The 23,513-nt window shown below is 39.7% G+C and overlaps 2 protein-coding genes across 6 annotated transcripts in view; one reads left to right on the top strand and one right to left on the bottom strand.

Annotated features, from left to right (window-relative positions):
- Thnsl1 (threonine synthase like 1) overlaps window positions 1-23,513 on the top strand; it is a 138,246-nt gene that overhangs the window by 14,578 nt on the left and 100,155 nt on the right. For 3 of the 4 annotated variants that reach the window (XM_021722977.3, XM_040277608.2, XM_078023293.1), the window contains exon 1: window positions 16,548-16,891. The gene's annotated coding sequence lies outside the window, so the exon portion shown is untranslated. Of the gene's footprint in view, window positions 1-11,686; window positions 11,840-16,547; window positions 16,892-23,513 lie in introns of those variants that run through there. The other variant, XM_078023291.1, reaches the window with a different exon arrangement.
- Window positions 1-23,513, bottom strand: part of Prtfdc1 (phosphoribosyl transferase domain containing 1) — an 83,321-nt gene that overhangs the window by 18,469 nt on the left and 41,339 nt on the right. The window lies entirely within an intron of this gene.

Genomic DNA, 23,513 nt, shown 5'->3' with positions numbered 1-23,513 from the left:
CGCTGATCCAGGAAACGTCTTTGGTTATTGGTGTAAACAGTTGTTCCTTTTGCCAGTTCAGCCCTATCCTCCCTAGTCCTGGTAAGGAGGCCTTCCCTCTTTCTGGAGGGGTCCATTCCACACAGTTCTGTTAGGGCCACCTATGCAGGCCAACCAGCTATGCCCCAGGCTATACTCAAAAACTCTTCCTTTCCAGCCACTTCCCTTAGGAATTTTCCTGGATTGGTTCAAATTAGATTCTGTCCCTTGCAACTGAGAATCATAGAATCTAGAGGTACAGTTACTTTGTCAGGTTATTTGTCATCTGGGAAGAGAAGATGTAGCCAAATCACTAAAATGACAGTTTTGGCAATGAAACAACTTTTATCTTTTTACCTTTCTGAAAAAAGACCTTAAAGTTTTTTGTTTTTTACTTCTACACAGTAAAGCATTTCTCCTTTACTGCAGAGGACTGGAGCGAATGCATAAAGGTAAAGACAGAGGCTTATCCTACATCACCTAGTAGCGCATCCCGGAGGGGGCCCACTAAATTAGATTAAAACCAATAATCTTCTTATGGGAACTGATCTGAAAGGGAGAAAAGGCACAGAATATACCAGATTCACTGATCCTTGGCTGTTTTTGAACAGGTGCATATGATCTTACATCCATAAGCAAGCAGTCAAACAGTGGTTAAGAGCTTGTCAAAAATGTCAAAGAAACACATTGCTTTATTAATTCTAGAGAAGCTGAGATACAGGACTTAACGTGTGTGGGAGGAATATCTGCATATTAAACCCAACTATGTTGTTACTAGCAGCAGGAAAAAATAAAATTTCAATACCTCCAGGGGACTGGGGTATACAGAACTGGATACAAGTACTAAACCACAAAGTTTAATGTAACCAATGAGACTTAGTCTGCCAGATCAGAGTAAATTTCACAATAATTCTACTGTTTTCATCTCCATTCTATTGACTATGTATCGCCAATCAATTGGTTTTATTTTTCATTTTTAGTTTGTTAAAAACAAAAACTAGATATTGGAAAGCTAAATAATGTGTTTAAAGTTATATAGTTCGTCTGTCGTCAAGAAAGTCTTATTTACAAAGGCCTTCCGTAGTCTCTTTCTAAATATGTTTTAAGTATTAGATTTGTTGTTATTAACCCATTTGAAACTTACATCTTCCGAGGGTGTATATAGTCAACTATCTCAATATCATTTACTGAATTGCTTACTATTTTCCCTACTGGTTTGAAATGTCATTTTTATCATATCATACTCTATGTAAGAGTGAGTTTCTATATTCTTCCGATCAAACATGCCTATTCTAACATTAATTAATCTGTCCAATGAATCAATGTAAATTTTTATTTTATTATAAATAGAAAATAATAATCTAACCTGTCTATTCCAACATTCAGACTATATTTTTAAAATTATCATAGTTTTATAATATGTCTTAATATGTGGTAGGGTAAATCTCATTATTTTGTTGTTCTAAAAAACTGTCTTGGTTACTTTAGTTTTTTTTCTTCCTGCCTGGTGGGTTGTTTTGAAGACAAAATGGATTAATCCATATGGAACCCTTAGAACTGAGCAGGACACATGGTCTGTGCTGAGCACACCAGACACTCAGTTTTATAGTTTAGGTCTTAAGTGTCCCTGTGTGTTAAAGGTTTGGTCCCCAGTGTGGTATTATTAGGAGGTGGTGGAACCTTTAAGAGGTGGGGCCTAGTGGGAGGTCTTCAGGTCATCAGTGAGGCATGCCTTTTAAGGAGCCAGTGGGACCCTATTCCTTCCTCTTTCTTTCTTTCTCTTCCTGTTCATAAGATGAGCAGGCTTGCTCTGCCACATGCTCCCACCATGATGTGCTGCCTTGCTACAGGCCCCAAAGCAATAGGGCCAAATGATCGTGAACTGAAACCTCTAAAACTGTGAGGCAAAATAAACCTCTTGTCTTTATAAGTTGACTGTCTCAGGTATTCATGATCATAACTGAAAGCTAATAAAGTCAGTAAATATGACTAACTTCTTTCTATTCTCCCTTCCCACCCAGGGAAACGGGTAACTCCTTAGTCCTCCACAGGTACACCTGAGTCTGGAGCTCCCTTGGTTCAATGACTCCATAAAAATAAGCCTGTTGTCTCCTGCTGGGATGTGAAAGGGGACTTAGAGGTCCAGCCTCTCCATTCACAGCTTTCAACAAACTTCATTGCTCTCATTCCATTAGGCCCGCATCTAAGAACCTGGAGACTCTACCTCTGAGCCTTTCAGGAATTCTGGGGAGCCACTCCTCTACTGGTCATTGACATTCTCTCCAAAGACATTTAGAGGATCATTTGCTCTATTCTGCTGAGTCAGTGCTCTTCATTCATCAGTTTTACCTTTTAAGTAATGTTGACATTTTGTCCATGAACAAGGAGGTTTTCTCCCTCTCCTTTTTTTGTCCTTACTTTTTTTTTTTTAACTTAGTTTTGCAGGGGTTTCAGGAGGGAATGAAGTCAGTTGTATGTATCCAATCCACAATCCACTGTGTCTAACCATGATCTCTTTGTAATGGTTCAAAACTATCCTACATTCCTAGGATTGATGTTTGTTTAAACTTTTTTTTTTTTTTTTAAATGATCCTGGGGATTGAACTGGGGCCTTGCGCATGCTAGGCAAGCACTCTACCACTGAGCCACATGCCCAGCCCAATATCATTGGTTTGATTTGATAATATTTTATTTGGGATTATTCATCTATTTTTTTTTTCGGGGGCAGTACTGGGTATTGAACTCAGGGGTACTCCATCATTAAACCACTTCCCCAGCCCTATCGTTTTCTTTTTCTTTTTCTTTTTTTTTTTGTATTTTATTTAGAGACAGGGTCTACACTGAGTTGTTTAGTGCCTCGCTTTTTGCTGAGGCTGGCTTTGAACTCTCGATCCTCCTATCTCAGCCTCCTGAGCCGCTGGGATTACAGGCATGTGCCTATTCATCTATTTTCATAAGTAAGACTGGGCTGCAATTTTCTTTTGCTCTCTTTGTGGATTTTTTGAGCCAAGTTTTAGAGCCTCATGGAATGGATTGGGAGGTTTTTGTCTTTTTTCTTGCTCTGGAAGAGTTTTTAACAAGTGGATTTACTTTTTCACTAAGGTTCTGTTCATCTCCAGTTTACAAAGGAGGAAATTGAGACAACAAGGGTTTAGGAAGCCTTCCAAAGGTGCTGATAGTCAGTGAAGGAACCCAATCCACCCCAGATTTGCCTGGCTTACATTATTCAGTTGTAACCTTATCTTCTCCCACCCCAATATTTCTAGAAAAAAGGAGCACCACGTGAGTGTGTCTCTGAGAGTAGTGTGGAGATGGAGTGGGCCTGGCTGTAATAGTGAAATAAGGCACAACGACTGCAATGGCTAGGAGAAATCAACATCTTGAGAGAAAATTCTGGTCCTTGAGGGTACATGGGTTTATTTACACACTCAAGAAAATTCTTGCCATTTAGTTTGGACATCCTTGGAAGAAATATTTTGGAAATTACTAGTTTTGGAGACCTGATCTTTAGATACTGCATAGAACATGCCCAAACAGCCCAGCAGGTAAGACAGTTCCTCATATAGAGAATTTGGATAGTTTAGATAATGCTTAGGAAAAAAAAAAATGAGGAAGAATAACTATTGTGAATATCATGTCCTTTTCCTTTCCAAGAAGAGAAAAACCAAACAAAATAAACAAACAAAAGAACCATTCTACTTTTTTCTGGAGTCAGAGCTACTTGCTTCAAAATCGACATGCTCAAAAAAGCATTTTCAGTATTCTCCACCTCCAGAGACACCTTAACTTTGCTTCTCCTGCCCCTTACTCCCCGCTATTCATCCTAAACCTTCCTCCTGTGCCTAGTGAAGTCACTGGTACTCTCTATCAAATGGACAGAGGTGCAACATAGAAACCCAAACATTTCACTGTAGAAGCTTTAATGGGATGGGTACAGTGGGCACACCTGTAATCCCAGTGGCTTGGGAGGCTCAGGCAGGAGGACCGCAAGTTCAAATCCAGTCTCAGCAATTTAGTGAGGCACTTAGCAACTCAGTGAGACTCTGTCTCAAAATAAAATATAAAAAGGGCTGGGGATGTGGCTCAGTGGTTAAGAGCTTTGAGTTCAATCCCCAGTTACCCACTCCCCCAAAAGAAGAAGCTTTAATGATCAAACTGGAGAGCTTCTAATTAAAATATTGCAAAGGCTCAAATTGATTTTAAAAAAACAAAACAAAAACAACAACAAAAAAAACTTAGAACATTGGATACCAAGCAAGATAATCAGGACAGGTGAATTGGTTTCAGTTTCCCCAGCTGTCCAAGTAGTGGTTAGTTTAGGACATGACTCTTGGCTGGGTCCCTTAGTCCTTTAAGCTGCCTGGGGTGACAATGTACAGAGCAAAGGGCAATGTATAGAGGGGCTACCATATTTGTACTGAGTCCTTGCTTTAGCAGCTCCACTTGTCTCTGTTGTGTTTATTGGATTCAGAGGAAGACACTGGGCAGGAATGTTCTGCTATCAAAATGACTAACTAAATAAGTTTGAAAACTATCATGCTAAAGTTTCTCCTCTCCACCCTAAAAGTGACTTACCTTCTTTTCTATTTTCTGTTCATTTAAATCTTTTTTCGCTGACATCACTTTTGTTTTGAAACTAATTCTTACTATCTCTGCAGAGTGAATCATGAAAAAGGACAATATGGAGATAAAGAAAAGAGTGAGCTGGTGTCTACATACCCTGGGACCTGAATGTTTGGGTTCCTGGCACAACTCCTCCTTTTATTAGGTATATGACCTTGAGGAAGTGATTTAACCTCTCAGGGCTTTAGTTTCTATGTAGAAAAGAATATATTCATAGTCTCTACCTCAGAGGATTATTGGGAGGATTAAATGAATTAATATGCATTAAGCACCCAGGAAAGGCCTGGCACTCTTGTATTTTGGGAACAGTACACAAAGTATGCCTTGACTTCTTGCCATCTACCTTTGGTCTTAGAAATAGGCACATCTGCTTTGTTTCTTAACCTTGGCTTTGTGACTTGCTCTTTGTTCATTCACACAGCACATTTCGAATACATATAAGCCTCGTGCTTGTGTCTGATGGCAACATAGGAGGCCTGTGGTTAAGAAAAACTGATGTATTTCCAGTGCCACTCTGTATCATGGCTATTCCTTGTTGGGAAAAGCCCATCTCTGTGTTTCCTTGAGGCTTCTCAGTGACTGCCTAGTTCCCACACTGCAATGTCTGATGCTTTTCAAGTGGGCCATTTGGTGGGTATAACTGCCATCATTTCACTTGGCTGTTTTCATCAATAGACAGAAGCCACTCAGTTTTGTACTTAGCAGCATGCATCAGATTCATGTTGGTCATTCTAGGGAGCCACAGGTAGTCAGTAGAACATGGAGTTGACTGGAAACTGTTCTACAAGATGATGGTAGATGGGCTGAGGCTGTATCTCAGGGTCAGAGTGTGTGCTGAGCATGCACAAAGCCTTGGGCCTGATCCCCCCGCACTGCATTAAAAAGGGAGACTGGGGGTGTAGCTCAGTGGTCTAGCCCTTACAGAACATGTGCAAGGCCTGGGGTTCAGTTTCCAGCACCGCAGAATAAAAAAGAAAAGATGGCAGTGGAAGATATTAGATTAAAAATGAGCATGGGTGGCCTAGTTCCTGATATTTTCCAGTTCTGGCTACATTTTCAATTTGGGGGATCATAAAATTCTTCCCTAAAAATCTATCACTTAAGAGAATTTAAAATAGATTTATGCTACTTGTCTGTCATAAATATGCACAGATTCTGATAATTACGGAGTTACCCATTCCTTGGGACCACCATGGGCTACGGGAGGCCCCAGGAGTGCCAGCACCCAACACAGTCTTCTGCCTCCATGTTCTTGCTCATACCATATCCTGCCATTTTTTTCCACATGGGCAATTCTTACTTTTTCTTTAAGACTTAGTTTTGGCATCTTCTCTTCTAGGAAGTTTTCCTGGAATCCCCTGGACTTCATCTGCGTCTGTGTCCCAATAACACTCTATGCATATCTCGATGTTAACAAACCATGACTGAAAATTTCTGTGAATGTAGCAATTGCCAGAGGAAGGAAAAGTTCCAGCACCACTGCCTATTTCCATCGTAACTGTCTCCCCAGTGGCTGGCACTTTGTCTCTCATTCAGTGTGTGCTGAGCCTTCCTGAAGCACCTGAGCATACATGTTCAGTACATTTTTAATCCTTCTGCCCCTACCCACTTTAAATGTGAAGTGTTTGCAAGCAGCCCTTGATTTTTCTTGTTTTAAGTTCTTACCCAGACCTCTGAAGGAAGCTTATTGCTCCAAGGGAGACAGAGGGAAAAAAAACCTCAAAATTAAAAAAAAAAAAAAAACACATAGGAGATAATATCTTTAAAGAATTGAGGATGGCCGGGCATGATGGTACATGCCTGTAATCCCAGCAGCTCAGAAGGCTGGGGCAGGAGGATTGTGGGTTCAAAGCTGGTCAGCAAAAGTGAGGTGCTAAGCAATTCAGTGAGACCCTGTCTCTAAATAAAATACAAAATAGGGCTGGGGATGTGGCTTAGTGGTCAAGTGACCCTAAGTTCAATCCCGGGTACCCACTCCCCAAAAAATTGAGGAACAGAAACAAAGCTGACTTGAGCCTCTTGGAAGATGGGAAGATGAATAACACAGATCTTCCTCTGTTATACCTGAGTGATTTCCATTTACTTATATATCATTATTCTCATTATCATTATTTCATTACCTTCATTCCCAATCTCCTCAATGTTTTTTGAAACTTAAATGCAAAAAACTCTGTGAATTTTAAACATTAAAATATGAAAGTATGAATTATTGATATTTTAATCTCAGTAATTACATTGGCTGATTCATAAAGAATGCAGTTTTAAAGACAGACTAGCATTTTTAACCAGAAAAACTATACGTATGTTAGTGCGTACGATTAAGTTCAATGGAAAGTACGTATCCAATTTGCATTCCCTGACTTTGGTGTGCCTAACTTTTTGCAAAAGCGCTGTGAATTTCTGCAACGACAAAATGGCTTTCTGCTTAGTGACAATGATTTATTAGTGTATTGTGATTGGTATTCTGCTCTACCCGGTCTCCAAGAGAGTACTGGTTAGCTGAGAGTAATCCCCACCCAACAAAGAAAGGCTCTTTTCTTTATGAGAAATAAAGGGATGTTGGATCAAGAAGGGATCACAATGATATGAAGAGGATATAGGCTGATAGGAAGAATGAAGGGTCACCATGAAAGAGGAAAAAAAAAGTGGAGGAGGGGAGCAGAATGGGCTTTACTCCGATTTTGTTATAAAAGACCCCAGGAAAAAGGAAACTCAGTTTAAAAACAGATTTGGAGACTTTGCTTCACATGCACTTTTTTTTTTTTGAAACCTTGAAGCAGGATATCCTTCTGTTTTGAACCTTGGTATGGACTTCTTGTTTTGATTTAAATTATGTTTTTAAATCACAGAGCAAGACAAACAAGCCGAACCTCTTGACACATCAGAATGACCCCGAAGACTTCAGTCAAGTCTATGTTTTCAAATGTAGATGGCCATGTGCCAGTGGTGACTCTTTCTTGAAAGGCCACTTTCTGTGCCCAATTTCCCCCCTTGATAACCCAGGGAAGAATTCTAACTTTCAAAAATAACCAGATGAACATTGTTGTTCAACAGCAATGAAATCTTAAACCAGCTTTCAGGAACTTGTTTTTAAGAATGCAAGGGAATGGAATGGTGACCAGGAAGGGTCAAAGGAGGGAACTAGAGGCAGAGCCTGTGCTGGGAAACATCTAGGACACACACCACTTTTTGGCACCAGACTAGATCTATCCTCATTCCCACCCAACTTTAGTCTGGGTCCAAAAAAGTTCAGCTCTACTTGTCATTTCTCAGCTTAAACTATATCTAAAGATGACCATGCCAGCAAAATGAAAGTCCAATTTTGTCATAGCGATGGGCAATCACCACCAAAACCAGATCAGAGGGACCCTCCATATCACAAATTCCAAAACATAAAGGCGTCTTTTTACATTGAAATTCTGTAACAGATTGAGCTAATGGGAGCTGGACGGAGGAACACGTGTGTTGAAATGGGCCTCTCCCCTTCTTGAAGAGCCAAGTTTGTGGCTGATGGGGTGGTGGGGGAGAAAAGAACCACCTACCTGAGGTAAGCCAGACAGAGGGAACAATATTTTCCAATTGGCCATCCTAAATCATCCAGGGCAGACGTCCTAACAGGCCAGGTTCCCCAGATAATGGAGTTCCCTCCTGCCTTGGCTCACTGGGCATAGTCTTGGAATCCAAGTATAGAGGAGAAGAACCTAGTTGCCCCAAACCCTTGAGGAGTGGCGGGCTTTGGATGATAAAAACCTGTCAATAGGCTCATTGATTCTAAATCGCATCCTGGATTTGGTGGGTCTAGTCCCCACCCATGAGCCCTGGTCTCCAGCTTATGTCCCATTCTTCCCAGCAGATACATGGCTCCCTTCATTCTTGAAACCTGTGGGGATGAATCCTACATCTTCAGTTAGTTTCTAGGTCAGGGGATCTGGGCAGAAAAATAAGCCCAGGACACTGGACAAAGTTACTTAACATTTGGGGTAACATTGATATGCCCAGGGCAGATAAGTTTGCCTTGGCACATCAATGTTAGGGCCAAGCCTGACTGTTAGAATCAAGAGCTGAGCACTTACTAAGTACCAGGCACATCAATATCCTGAATCCTAAAACAAGCCTGTGAAGTGTGATCCAGCAATTGTAGTCGCTGGTATTTATCCAGATGAGTTGAAAACTTATCTGCATTAAAAAAAATGCTCATAGATGTTTGGAGCAGCTCTATTCATAAATTGCTAAAATGTAGAAGCAAGATATCCTTCAGTATGTGGATGAAAAAATAAACTGTGACACATCCCGACCATGGACTATTATTCAGCACTAATAAGAAATAAGCTATTGAGCCATGAAAATAAACAAAGGAAATATAAATGCATAATACAAAGTAAAAGAAGCCAATCTGAAAAGGCTACATACTGTATGAATCCAAATATGTGACATTCTGGAAAAGGCAAAACTATGGAGACAGTAAAAATAAAATCAGTGGTTACCAGGAGCTGGTGGGAAGAGGAATGAGGGAATAAGTAGGTCCCAGAGGATTTTTAGGATATTAAAACAATGTTCTATGATACAATATAATGGATACATGTCATACAATTGTCCATACCCATAGAACCTACAACATAAAAAATAAACCCTAATGTAAACTATGGTCTCTAGATTAATGACCTGTCAATGTAGGCTCACTGTTTATAAGGAGCATACCACTGTAGTGCAGGATGTTGACAAGGGGGAGGCTGTGTATAGGAAGGAATGGGGGATATTCTAAAACATAGTCTGTTTCTTTAAAAAATCTTACGAGGTACTATTATCACCTTAAATATTAAGTAACTTTGCCCAAGGTCCCACAGCTAGAATGGGATGTTACTGGAGCCAGAGATGAGATTGAGGAACACCCCCACCCCCACCCCACCTGCCCTTGTCAACTGGTTCCAAAGCCTCCTGACCAGCACATTCCACAGCTTCTCTCTTGGTTCTGATCACAGTTTGCCTTTCCATGTGACTGGACACTATATTCCCTCTCTTCCTGAGCTTCCTAATGTGCATGTCACCTGAGTAGACTGTGACTATGTAAGTTTGGGGTGGGGCCCAAGAGTCTGCAACTCAATAGGCAATTGGGATGCTGCAGGTCCACAGGCCACCCTCGGAGTGGCCATAGTTGATTCCACTCATGCCAACTTGCTGGCTAAATTCAGGGTACACCCTGCATCTTATCATGTTTATACTCTGCTGGTGTTCCCCCCTCCACCCAGAATGTCTCTCTGCCACATCTCTGTCTGTCAAAAACATAATCAAACTGAGACAGCCAAATTAAGGTCTACTTCATTACAAACCATCACCTGAACTTTGCCCACCCCTACTGTCAGTCAAAATTGATTCCTCCGCCAACCTGCTTCCTTCCCATTTAGCACCAATTATGCAGTATGCGTTACTCCCTGCTTGCATTAGTTACTTCCTGTTCTTCAAACATGCATCACTCCTGCTGCACCTTGAGGCGAGGGACTTTATATCTGCCTTCCCTATAGGTTCCTCAACACTCAGCAGCCTGGCTTTGACTTTCATTCACTCCTGTGCTCACCCCACTTTTTTAAATGAAAAACAAAAGAGGAAAGCCAATTCAATAAATATCAGGTCTTAGTGAACAAAACACTTTCTATATGGCATTTCAGTTAAACCTCACAACAATTCAAAAGGGTGGGTGTCACGGTCCCCATTCTATAGAAGAGGGGTCGAGCATCAGGGAGTGTATGTAAAGGGCAGGGCAAGATCTGAGCCTCTCTCCATTACTACACCATATTCTTTTCTATATACTAGGCGACAATGTATTCATTCTTATATCTTGGTAAACTATAAAGTAATATAATACATTTAATATACATCTAGAATGCTGTGGTATGTCTATGAAACTCAAAACAACCAAACTTAAAACTAGTCGATGATTTTTAGGTTAAATGCAATTACAGAAAAAAAAAGGAATTATTATTACGATCGTGGTAATGACTGACCTAACCAATTAATCACTGGAATACTTTAGTAAACTCACTTAACTTCTCATACGGGCCTGATATGATCTGAATGTTTGTATCCTTCCCCACATTTATGTGTTAAAACCTTATCTCAAATGGGATGACACTAAAAAGTGGGCCTTTTGAGGTGATGAGATCATGAAGGCAGAGCCCTCATGAATAAGAGGAGTACCCATATAAAAAGAGATAACTGGAAGGGGCAAGGTAGCAGTGAAAAGGTACCGTCTAGGAAACAGAAATCAATCTGCAGGTGCTTCGATCTGGGACTTCCAGGCTTCCAGAACTGTGAGATATAAACTTCTGTTGTTTATAAGCCACTCCATCTATGGTATTTTTTATAGCAATCTGAACAGACTAAGACAGTTCCTTACATACTTCTCAAGTTAAAGTAAGGAGCAAATTACCAATATGCGTAAATGCTATGAAAAATGTAACAAACTTTCCGAGTGAAAAAGAATTGTTAATGATATCTTTATACAAAATACAGAGCTAAAGGGAAAAGGCAATTTATGAGAAATATACTCAAAATAGGAAACTGGAGGAAGGCCAAATAACAAGTGTTTCATCTCCTGTTATTATTTTTAGATTTATGGTCTTTGGTCGAGCTTCTCCGGGTTTCTAATGAGACATGAACAATATGCAAGAAGGTCAGAGAGTAGAATGCTTCTAGAACTACCTTTCATTTTTCAGAATAAGAAAAGATGGTTTATTTGATGTAGGCATGTTGATTGGCAGTGCAGGCTTGCAAATTCCTTCAGTATTAAGTCATGTCTTCAAAACTGGGTGGGGCGCTGAGTTATTAAATTTTTTCTTTTCCTCTGGAGGCCAGGGCTTGGAAAGCTGAAGGCTACATGTGAAATGAGTTGGGTGGTCTCGGGAAAAATTCTGTGTAAACAGCCTTGCTCATCTAAAAGTAGCACCAAACACTGCACATCTGTCTGTCCATATTATCCAAGCAAAATCTGGACTCCATTAATGTGCCTGAAGAATAAATTATTCTCTAATAAATGTTTTTGTAATCACAGCGAAAAGGAAGCTTCAGGACACCAAAGGAAATGGGACTGTTGTACCAATGTGTTGGCGGAAGCCTGGAAGAGGAGTGGGAGAAGGAAGGAGACCACAGCTGTGTCTGACTTAGAAGGGCTGGGCCTTCTATAAAACGGGAAAGGTGGTTCCTGGTAAGTGGCTCCTGTATGGTGCTTAGTGTAGCATGCCAGTGAGAAATGCAAAGTCCCCTTGAGAGGCAGACTCTGCTCTTGGCTTTGGGTAATAATTTAAGAACAGCCCCTCAAATAGACATTCAGTGGAGGCTACTGACCAGATACCCTTTGTGCTGTGAAGGTCAAGCACGACCACAGGATATAGCTTAATAAGGGCACCTGGGCTGGATTGTTTGTGCATCCAGGTATTGTTAGTACATAAAATGCCTACTCCCTTCTCCAGCCCCTATCAAATATGTGTTGTCATCGGCTGATGAGCACAAGGTCCTTTGTTTTATATGGAGGGAAGGAGAAGTTTAATTGAGTCAGGAGTGGCTGGGAAGAGAGAAGAGGAGGATAAAGGGACCTATGGACTCCTTTTGTGCTGGCTCCTTTTACAAGAAACTGATTGAGCTACTTTCATGAGAGAATGGAAGATTTTGAGAGAGGTTGCCAGGTGCAACACATCTGGGATCTACACCTGTCATCCCAGGGACTCAGGGGGCTGAGGCAGGAGGATTCCAAGTTTGAGGCCCACGTAAGTAACTTAGTGAGGTCCTAAGCAACTTAGTGAGACCCTGTTTCAAAATTAAAAAAAGGGGGGGGGTACTGGGGATGTAGTTCTGTGGTTAAGTGCCCCTGGGTTCACTCCATAGTTCCCCCCCCCAAAAAAAAATTGAAAGATTGAAGCCAGAAATAAGGTATATTCGGTATGTTCAGGACTGTTTGGGGCCTCTTGCCTCTGTGGGAAACCCAGCTCTGCCCTCATGTCAGAGGACTGGCAGCTTTGCAAGGATTCTTGTCGTAGATGAGGTCACTAATAATAGGTACTGTCAAGCAAAGGTTTCACAAATGATCCAGATGAGGCTCCTCAGGCAGAAAGATAGAAAGCAGGAGCTGCAGTGGGGGCTGGTAGAGAAGGTGGCAGGTGCTTGGTGGTAACTGCACCTCACACACGTGAGGACCCATTTGAGGACCCTGAGAAATAATGGGAGAATCACTGTTTGATTGGGAAGGTGGGAAAAGTTCAACCAAAATCAGTGTACTTTGGGCATGCCCATAAATGGATCCAATTCTGTATTTACTGACTGATAACAAAGGCCAGAGGTTAATGCTACATGAAAGATGACATTGAATTTTAGAATTTCAGGTGTTTACTCTTATATGATCTTCCTTTGATTATGTAAAATTCATTTCCTCTAAAATTCAATGATATCCTTAACATAATGGGATTTGTGAAACTACTTCCTGATTGGAAGCTTGTCTTTAAATTAAATCATCAATTAATTTATTTTGCAGTGCTGGGTGATGAACCCAAGGCTTCATGTATGTGAGGCAGGTGCTCTACCTCTGAGCTATATCTTCAGCTCATATTTTCTCATTTCAAAACATTTGAAGAAAAAAAATTTACTTTGGTTGTAGTTTGAGCACTTTATTATACTTTGGATAAGTCCCTGTGACTTCTGCTACTTGCCAAGATAGAATAACAAAAAACAGATTTACCCTCTTTCCTCTAAAAACAAGAAAAATAGAATCTATGAGACAGGCAACAATTGACAGTAATTTTTGAGAGACGGAAATGAGTGGCCTCTTGAATACTCTAGCTTATTGTCTTCATAGAACTTTCAGGCCACAATATAGGGAAGGAGAACCCAGGCAGTTCCCACAGATTGTGTGGAGGTGACAGAGCTGAGAGTCCAGGAGGACCAAGGTGGCTGGAATTCGGACGCAGTACTAGAGAGGAGAGAGTTGACCAGAAAGAGAATTCAGCAAAGTGCTCAGCAGACTGGCTGATGCATATGAGGAAATGAAGCCTAGGAAAGAACACCCCCACCCCCAAAGGATTGGAAGAAACAGGACTTGATACAAACAGGTCCCAGAATAATGCTTCTTCCCATGAGTATAGTACTCTGGAAGATCTTGCCCCAGTAAGGAAGAAGAATAAGCCCTAGAGGGAGGATATGCTCAGGACCCACCCAACAAATCAAAGAAGCAAAATCTAAAAGCATCATTTGCTTCCAAGTAACTTAACTGCAACCTAAACAAGGTTCAAAAATATTTATAGGAATAAGACAACATGTATCTGTCAAAATGCATATGAAAATATGCTCATCCTTACTGATCATTGAAGAAGTGCAAATCAAAACCACAAGATAGCTGGGCATGGTGGCCCACACCTTTAATTCCAGCAGTTCGGGAGGCTGAGGCAGGAGGATGGCAAGTTCAAAGCCAGCCTCTGTAAATTAGTGAGGCCTTAAGCAACTCAGTGAGACCCTGTCTTTAAATAAAAATACAAAACAGACTGAGGATGTGGTTCAGTGGTTAAGTGCCACTGAGTTCAATCCCTGGTACAAACACACAAACAAACAGACAGACAAAAAACCCACAAGATATCATCTCATGCCCATTAAGATGGCTACTTTTTTTAAAAAGTGGAAAAAAAAAACAAACAGAAAAATAACAAGTGTTGATAATGGATGCAGAGAAATAGAAAGCCTGTGCATTATTGGAGGTCATGAAAAATGCTGCAGCCTTTATGGCAAACAGAAGGGAGGTCCCTTAAAAATAAAAATACTTTATCATATTATCCAGAAATCCTATTTCTGGATATATTTCAAAAAAATTTGAAAGCAGGATGTCAAAGAGGTATTTGCCCACCCATCCATTATTCATAATAGCCAAAGGGGGAACTCAAATATCCATCAATGGATGAACAGATAAACAAAATGGGGCAAATACATATAACAGAATATTATTCAACCTTAACAAAGAAGGAAATCTTGTCCCATGACACAAGAATGAACTCTAAGGACATTATGCTCAGTGAAATAAGCCAATCACAAAAAGAGACTTATATACGTTATCTGAAGTAGGTAAACTCAGAGAAACAAAAAGTAGAATGTATTTTCTTAGAATTCAGAATAGAGAGAAATGGAGAATTGCTATTCAGTGGATAGAGTTTCAGTATTGCAAGGTGAAAAAATTCTAATCTGTTGCACAACCACCTGAATGCCCTCAACATGATTAAACTATGTAGTCAAAAACAGTTACAATGTTAAATTTTATGTTGCATATTTTTTAAGCACAATTAGACATGGTTTTAAAAATTCACTCTACACCAAAATATAATTCACAATGTTTGATGTCCAGTGAACGATTACCGGGCACACAGAGGCAAGAAAATGAGGAAAGGAATCAATCCATCCATCGTAACTGACCCAGAACTGACCCAGATGTTGGAATTAGAAGACAAGGACACTAAAACAGTTATTAGAACTGTATTCTGAGTGTTCAAACAACCACAGTGGGAACTGCCATCTGACAGGAATGGGATAGGAATGGTGGGCAGGCCCGAGGCTGACAGTCAAAAATAAACAGGGACCTCAGTCACATGACCTCAGGAAAATGAATTCAGCCAACAACCGGAAGGACTTTTATAGCAGATATGTTCCCTAATTGAAGTTGTTTGGATGTAGCCAGCTGACAACCTTGAGTTCAGCCTTGGGAGATCCCGAGCAGAGGCCCCGGCTACACTATGCCAGATTTATGGCCAATGAAAACTGTGACATAATACAAGTTTGTTGTCTTAATACATTCAGTTTGTGGAGATTGGTCATGCAGGAAAAGCAAACGAATACCACTGGAGAGGATTCATTGCAGACTAGACACTGATCATTAAAGAAGTGCAAATCAAAACCACAAGATAGCTGGGCATGGTGGCCCACACCTTTAATTCCAGCAGTTCGGGAGGCTGAGGCAGGAGGATGGCAAGTTCAAAGCCAGCCTCTGTAAATTAGTGAGGCCTTAAGCAACTCAGTGAGACTCTGTCTTTACATAAAAATACAAAAAAGACTGGGGATGTGGTTCAGTGGTTAAGTGCCACTGAGTTCAATCCCTGGTACAAACAAACAAAATGATTTCGTGAGCCAGAGAAGAGAAATAGAACCAGCAAAATGGAACACATGGAGAAAAAGAATGTTAAAAAATAAAAAAAAGATCTTCAGTGAGCTGTGGGATAACTTCAAGATGTGGCCTAATGTATAATGAGAATTCCTGGGAAAGGAAAGGGGTGAAGAAAACTATCAGAAGAAAGAATGGCTATAAAATTTCCAAATTTGATGACAAGTATAAATCTACAGATCCAAGAAGCTCAACGGAGCCCAAGGACAAGTCATGTGAAGAAAACTATGTCAATCCATAAAATCCACAACAGTAGATTTTTGGTTAAAAACAATACAAGTGATAAGGTAGTGGACCTACACATTTAAAGTACTGAAAAGGATCGCCAACCCAGAAGTATTTACACAGCAAAGATACTGTTTGCAACTGAAGGTGAAATAAAGAACATTTCAGACAAAAGCTGAAGTAATTCATCACCAATAAATAGGCACTACAAAAAATGTTATAGGAAAAAAAAATCTCAGGCAGAAGAAAAACAATAGCAGAAGGAAATTATGGATATGCTTGAAGGAATGAAGAGCATCGGAAATGATAATTACATATAAATGATTCTTCTCATAAATCTCTTTTTTAAAACAAATTTATAATTTGAAAACAGTTTTAAACAGAATATAAGTTTCATTAACTATAATAATGCTACTACGAATAATAACTAACCTAACCTTCATGGTGATGGATTTTATTTAATTGGTTAAATAAATGATAGAACCGGAATGTGAACCTAGGCCTCCCACATAGCAAAGTCCTCATGACTGACTATTATGTTCAACTTCAGGCAAGTGATTCAATAAATTCTAATCAACTTGGCAGCAGTCCGTGGTCAACAACGGACCCCCACAGGCTCCTAACTTATCATGTCTATTGGAAATACCATAGGGCAAGACAGAGGAAAAACAAAGCTGCCTGCCTCCTGATAACATTTCTGTGGCCCTCAGAGGAAGGATTAAAATAGGGCAGCTCTGCTGGTCTTTGGCTGTTGGAAGCTTACGCTGTGAGTCATGCTCTTGGAACTCTGCCTCCGTGGACACTGACCACTTAACCTTTACCCAGAGACTCTCCATAGGAGGCAAGGTGGGTTTGCTCTGTCACGGTCATATGCAGTGTGTATGTTTTCTACTTCATGCTGTTCAGGGTTCTATGAAAGCACCTTGGGATCAATCCAGGCTTGTGGATGAGGCAAAGTGGCCAACACTTGGGTTCCTACTTGGCTGTATCCAGAGATGCCTCATTTTGAGGTTTTATGGAAAATGTCACTTAAAAGGTTTCAGTGCTGAAAGAAGTTTAAACACCATCAGCCTCGTAGGAGACACCATGTAGTGCAAAGACTGTGGCTTTGGAACTTGACAACTTGGGTTCAACCAGGTTGTGCTACTTATATACTGCATGCCTTGGGCACATGAACTCTTCTGAGCCTCCAATACAGCCTGGCCCTGGATGGGCATCAGAAAATGATAGTGATGAGCTGGAGGGGGATCAGGTTAAATTTTGAAAAGAGAAGGCAAAATGCTTGTGGTTCATGAGCTGAACAGGACTTGGGGTCCAGCTTCCTCTAGGTTTGAAGTAAACAGAGGGGGCTTACTTGTTATACAAGGTAAGTCTTCTAAAATCATAAAACTGCATGTGCCCTAGGAAAAAGTTTGTCCTTCTCTTACATAAGTGTGAAAACTAAGGTCTAGGGAAGTTATGCCTTGTATCAAATTTAAACTGGAAACCTGTATCCTATAAGCCATATACAGAGATATACTTCTATATCTCTGTAGGGTTTTTTTCTTTCTTCTGGAAATTTTCAAACTTTCTTATCCAAATAAATAAAGTAGTTTCTTATGTTTGAGTCAGAGTATGTGGGAGGTATGCACAGGAGGCCTGGTGTAAGCTTAAGGAAATAATCCAGTTCTGGAATAAAAGTGAAAGGAAACCTAAAATCCTGGGAGGAGGAGAGAAAGAGAGGGCAGAAGGTGGGGTGGGGGAGGGAACTGATTAAAAGATGAAAATCAATATTATAATGCAATTTTTAAACTCATCACAATAATAATTTAGTATGAACCTGTTATATAAAAAAATTCCTCACATAGTTTTCAGGCCACTTCAAGTTATGCAACACATATTTAATCTAAAAATAAAAGTAGTTCTTCCCCTTTCTTTCTTTCCCTGCAATGACACAGTGAAAATTATCCAGCCTCCGCTGACCCTGACCTTTGTTACATTGTCACATTGTGCTCATATCACATAAATACACGGCAGGTCCTGGAAAACAGGGGTCTGGAACTCAATAGCAGGTGCTCTGAAGTCTTTAATTACGAAAAGTGGCCTTTCTTTGCTCAAAGCCTCCTCCTGAGAATCCCAGAGTTCACAAAGACCATCTTCTGTCATGCTAGTTTTAGCCTGTTCCCAGTGGAAAGGGAGAAAAAGCAAATGTGCCTATTTGAAACCACCACAGAGGAAAGATAGGGTCATTCACACCTTCATGAGACGCACTAGGCCGTCCAGCACAGAAGACCAGCAAAGAAAGGGAAAGAGTTTCAAAATGTGTCCTGTGGAATCCAAGTCATTGTAAACACACAACAAAAGGACAAACTACTGTAGGCATTAAGATAAATAAATAAAAGTGAGAACCCTGCAAGTTAAAAGAAAGTCTCCTCCTTGGAGAAGTTTAAAGGGCTTTTCAATCCCCCAAGAGCCAAGCAAAATAAAGCAAAAATACTCCTGTTACCTGCTCTTATTTCTTAAGATGTTTTCTTGATAGCATTTCACTCCCCTCCCATCAGAATGAAGAAGGCTGTTAGTACTTTGGATCAAAATTAGGCAATGTGATGTTTTGAGAAAACTCCTTGATGGCAGGAAACCCTGTTAGCATTTTGATAGAGTGAGTCAGTCAGCAATCGAGGCATTCAGTGAAATGATAACATGATACTCTAGAACTTGATGGAAATCCAGGGCTTCTCTGTAAGAATGACCTGTTTTTCCCAAGAAGTGCAAACTAAAAAATAACAAAAAATCCCAGTGAGTTGGCACTTTCTGCCAATAAAATTGAGAAACAAATTAAAGAAATAGAGTGATAATATCTGGAGGTGGTGACAAAATGAAAAACAAACACTTTTCCAAACCGACTGTTGGAAATACACATTAAATACGAATGTTTTGCAGGGAAATGTGGTGATAATGTATCAAAAACTTGCATTACATTTTTGGTTTTAGGAGCAAGTTTAATGAATGTGCCCAACATTATGAATAAGGATTTTTATCACAGCATTACTTATGATGCAAGAAGATTTTAAGCAGTCTAAATGTATGAGAATAAATACTGAAAAAATCTGTAAATATATGCAAAAGGGAATGCTTACTAGTCATTGAAAATGATATTGTAAAATACTCTTTTTGATATGTGTCTAATCAGGATTTTCTCAGGTACTTGTGATAGGATTCTCATTTAAACTACTTTAAATGGAAAGATGATTGATTAAAAGGAAGAGTTGAACAACCAAGCTTAGGAAGGCAGGATGCCAGACAGTTTGAGTGACAGGGACACTCTAGAAACAGGGATGCAGACAACTCTTCTTTTTTTCTCTGCTTCTACTCCATTTCCAAACTCACATTCCAACCAGGAGGAAAGGCTTTCTCATTCTAAACTTCAGTGTGAAAAATTCCAAAACTTAATTGGTCTAACTTGTATTATATGGTATCTGTGAGCTATAATGATTAGCCAATCTTGTATTGGATATGGTTGCAGACTGAATATTTTTTCTCCTAAAATTCATATGCTGAAATTCTAATCCCCAATGTGACACAATAAGGAGATAGGGTTGCTGGAAGGTAATTAAGGCATCTACAATTCATAAAAAGCTCTCACCAGAATCCAACCACGCCCGGTACCTGGCCTACAGAACAGTGAGAAATAAATTTCTGTTGTTCATAAACCACCCAGTCTATGGTATTTTGTTATAGCAGTCTGAACAAATATTAGGCTGCTATAACACAGTACTTAGAACAAAATACCAATTACCCTTTTATCAGCTGCTGTGTTCTAGGGGGTCACATGGTCAGGTCTATTATGGAAATTGCTGGGACCCAAGAAGTCAATCTGTGTCTGTCACAACTTCAGTTGACAATAGTAGTTGTCAACTTAAGTTTGACTCAGTCTTCTTGTGAGGTTAAAGAACAACTCTGTTTTCCTTTAGAGCAAGCAAAGGAATTTCTTTATGACCATGTGGTTAGGAAGTGATCTAGGATAAAATGGGTTGGGATTATACTATTGGAGCTGTACATGACTGTTGGCAGCCATGCTGTTTGTGTGGGGCCAGGAAGAATGAGCTGTTACTCCTGACAAAAGATAATATCCTCCACAGAACCTAGGTGGTAAGAACTGGCTATAGGAAACACTTATCTATCAGATTAAAATCTAACAGAACATTTTGAATTATATACTGAATTCCAACTAACCAGAAAGTGGACTATATTGTGCTATCATTAGAGACACCCTATTTGAACCATGTGTTTTAGAAGAGAAAATACAATATAACTCTCTAAAATCCACATTTTCAAGACAATAGAGACAGATGACTATGACAAATGATGGTCATTTTAAACATATTACCACAATAATACAATGCCCTAATTCAGTTACAGAATAGCTGACAATGTTGCAGGAAGTCTTTTGAATTGCACAATAATGCTCTTTTTTTTTGTAGATTTTCTTTATTATCGACATGGGCATCTGTAGACTCTATTGGTACTGGGGATTTAGGGGGTTGGTAGTAAGTGGATTGGATATGAACTCAGATTTCATTTAGGAAGAAAGTGATAGATACGAAGGGACTGCTAGTTAGAAACTGGTTAAAAATCAATTAGAATCACTTTTAGTCACTCTATCCTGCCGATCCATAGGTAGACTTCCACACGTCACCTAATTTATTAATGCAACCTAACTCTCTCTTATGAAACCACCTCCTTTATTGGATATCATTTCCCATATTGTTCAGTGAAGAAAAGTATTTATATCTTTAGAAATTTTCTTCCAAAAACAAATTCTGGTGAACACCTAAACGAACACAGGGATGGTGAGAAACAGAACATTCACTAGTGTGGGTACTCGGAGCCACTCTCCTGGGGATGTGTGGTTTACAGAGCTGAGAGGAAATAAAAAGGCCACACAAAGCCTGTGGCTCTGTGGCTGTTGATTATATAACCTAGGCAACTTGGAATTCTTGCATCTGAATTTTTCCCATCAACTTTTGCAGCCCCAAAAGTTGCCCTTTGTACTCATGCAATTTAATGGAAAGGGAACACCTCAGACCCTTCTAGAATTTTGAGTGGAGACAGAAATAGAAGGAATATGCCAACTAATTTTGTGAAAATAACTTGATAAAAAACAAGGGCTGGGGAGAGAGCTCAGTGGTAAAGCATCTGCCTAGCATTCATGAGGCCCTGAGTTCAATTCCCATCACCACATAAAAAATAAACAACAACAAAAAAGATGATATTTAAAACAAAAACAAAATAAAAGAACTCTGGCATAAGTAGTTCTTTATTCTTTTATATGTTCTCATCAAATTCATTCATTAAATAAAAAATCATACAAACCAAGTCAACAAATCAATATAGTATTATTTGGAAGCCAGTTCATGTGAATTTTAGTTCCCATATTTTATACATTGTTATTTTTAGAATTAGAAACAACAAATATCTAGATTAAGAGCTGTTTACAATGACTCAGGATGAATATTTTATAAAAATATAAAATCTTGGCATAAAGACTGAATTTAAGGGCTGGGGCTGTGGCTCAGTGGCAGAGGGCTTTGCTAGCATGCATGAGGCACTGAGTTCTATCCTCAGCACCACATAAAAATAAACAAATAAAATAAAGGCATTCTGTTAATCTATAACTACAAAAAAAAAAATTAAAAATAAAATGTGTCTATTGCTCAAGTGGCCATGCCAGGCTCTTGCTTCTTGTTTCTTGAATGGCCATGCAGGGTAAGATCAAATCAGTCAGAAAGAGGGAAGCTGCAACTATGTAAGAAAGAAACTCAATGGGTGTTTCTTGGTTGGCATAATGTCAGCAATTAGAAGAGTAAAAGAAATTGAGTAGGCATGGAAACACAAACATGTTGTCATCATGGAGGGGGGGGAGAGAGAGAATTTTTTAATATTTATTTATTTATTTTTTTAGTTTTCGGTGGACATAACATCTTTATTTATTTATGTGATGCTGAGGATCGAACCCAGCAACCCGTGCATGCCAGGCGAGCACACTACCGCTTGAGCCACATCCCCAGCCCACGAATATATATTTTTTTAAAGCCCAAACAGCACAACTTCATTTTTAATTTTTCACATGTTGTACTGGTCACGCATCGAATTAATGTTAATGTTTCATCACTCTGCATTTGCAGTGAATTTCTCAACTCGGACACATTTGAATATCCAACTCCCCAACAGATGGACTAAAGACAGGGTGACTTGTTACAGGTACTTACCCACAAAGGCCAAAGCCCCAGAATTTCATCACAATCTCACTACAATGCCCGCAACATCTGTATATGAATTGGGTAGTTGTTAGGAGGTGGCTGGGAGCAGTGGAGAGGGCCGTGTTCTGGTTAGATCCCCTCCCTGCACAGCTGGCATTGCTATTGGCAGTGAAAACTGCTGCAGTGAAGGGGTGAAAGAACAAGGCTTGGTGGCTTAGAGCAATAGATGGATTACTCATCAAAGCTGCCAGTTTAGCTGCATGGGAGAAGGACAGAGATTGCCCAGGAATTTTTTTTTTCCTTAATCTTTAAATTGCTCTTTTGGAAAGCAACAATTCACATTCTAGTTGGGCATTAATGCCTGCCTGGCTTGATTGGCCAACTCATAGAGCTGTCAGCTCATAGAGCTGTGGACCGATGCCAACAGCTCACTATTGTGGCGCCCCAGTTTATTTTTATCTACTCCATGGCCACAGACTGCACCCTTAACTCCAGTAGGTCAACCTGAAAAAAAAAGTGCATGTCTGTTGCAATCTTAGATCAGGAATGAATTCTAGCAATTGTCCAGTTCTGTCCTTTCATAGATAAGAGGCCCAATGAACTTCTGTCTAAGTCTAGGATCTACACCTTATCAATTCCAATCCAGTGCACATTGTCTATTTTAGGAAAGGAGATTTTTTCCTAGGTGTTCCAGAGGAACTTGACTTTTACGTTTTCCTTCACGCTTAGACCAAAGAGAAAGACATTGATGCACAGAAATCTTTCTTCTCTCACAACAAGTGACAAGGGACAAAGAATCAATTCTTATGAGCAAAAGCAAACAATGCATACTAACAAGAGTAGCTGAGTTCTTTCTCCCTCACTCTCTTGGTACTGACATAATTGTTGGCTAAGATATTCATTCATTTACTCTTTCAATAAATATCTGTTGATTTTAAGAAGGCTTTATAAAAGGTGGAGTAGATTATTTGGCACAAATTTTCTCCTATAAACAGAATAACAGATATAGAGATTGTTGTGGAAAAAGAGAATTGGATCATTCTCCCATACTTATAACTAACTAATTAAGCATGTTTTATAAGTCGAAGACTAATAAAGCAAATAGTTGGTTGCATACCATTTGTTAAATTTTCCTAGGTGCTCCAGAGGAAGTGAGTTCACTTGGTGAAAAATTTATTGAGCTGTACATTTCTTTGATTTGGTTACTTTTTGATATACATGTCACATGT

The sequence above is a fragment of the Ictidomys tridecemlineatus genome, chromosome 10 (genome assembly GCF_052094955.1).
Source record: "Ictidomys tridecemlineatus isolate mIctTri1 chromosome 10, mIctTri1.hap1, whole genome shotgun sequence".
In the NCBI taxonomy this organism is placed as follows: domain Eukaryota; kingdom Metazoa; phylum Chordata; class Mammalia; order Rodentia; family Sciuridae; genus Ictidomys; species Ictidomys tridecemlineatus.
This window is presented reverse-complemented; position numbering and strand designations above follow the sequence as displayed.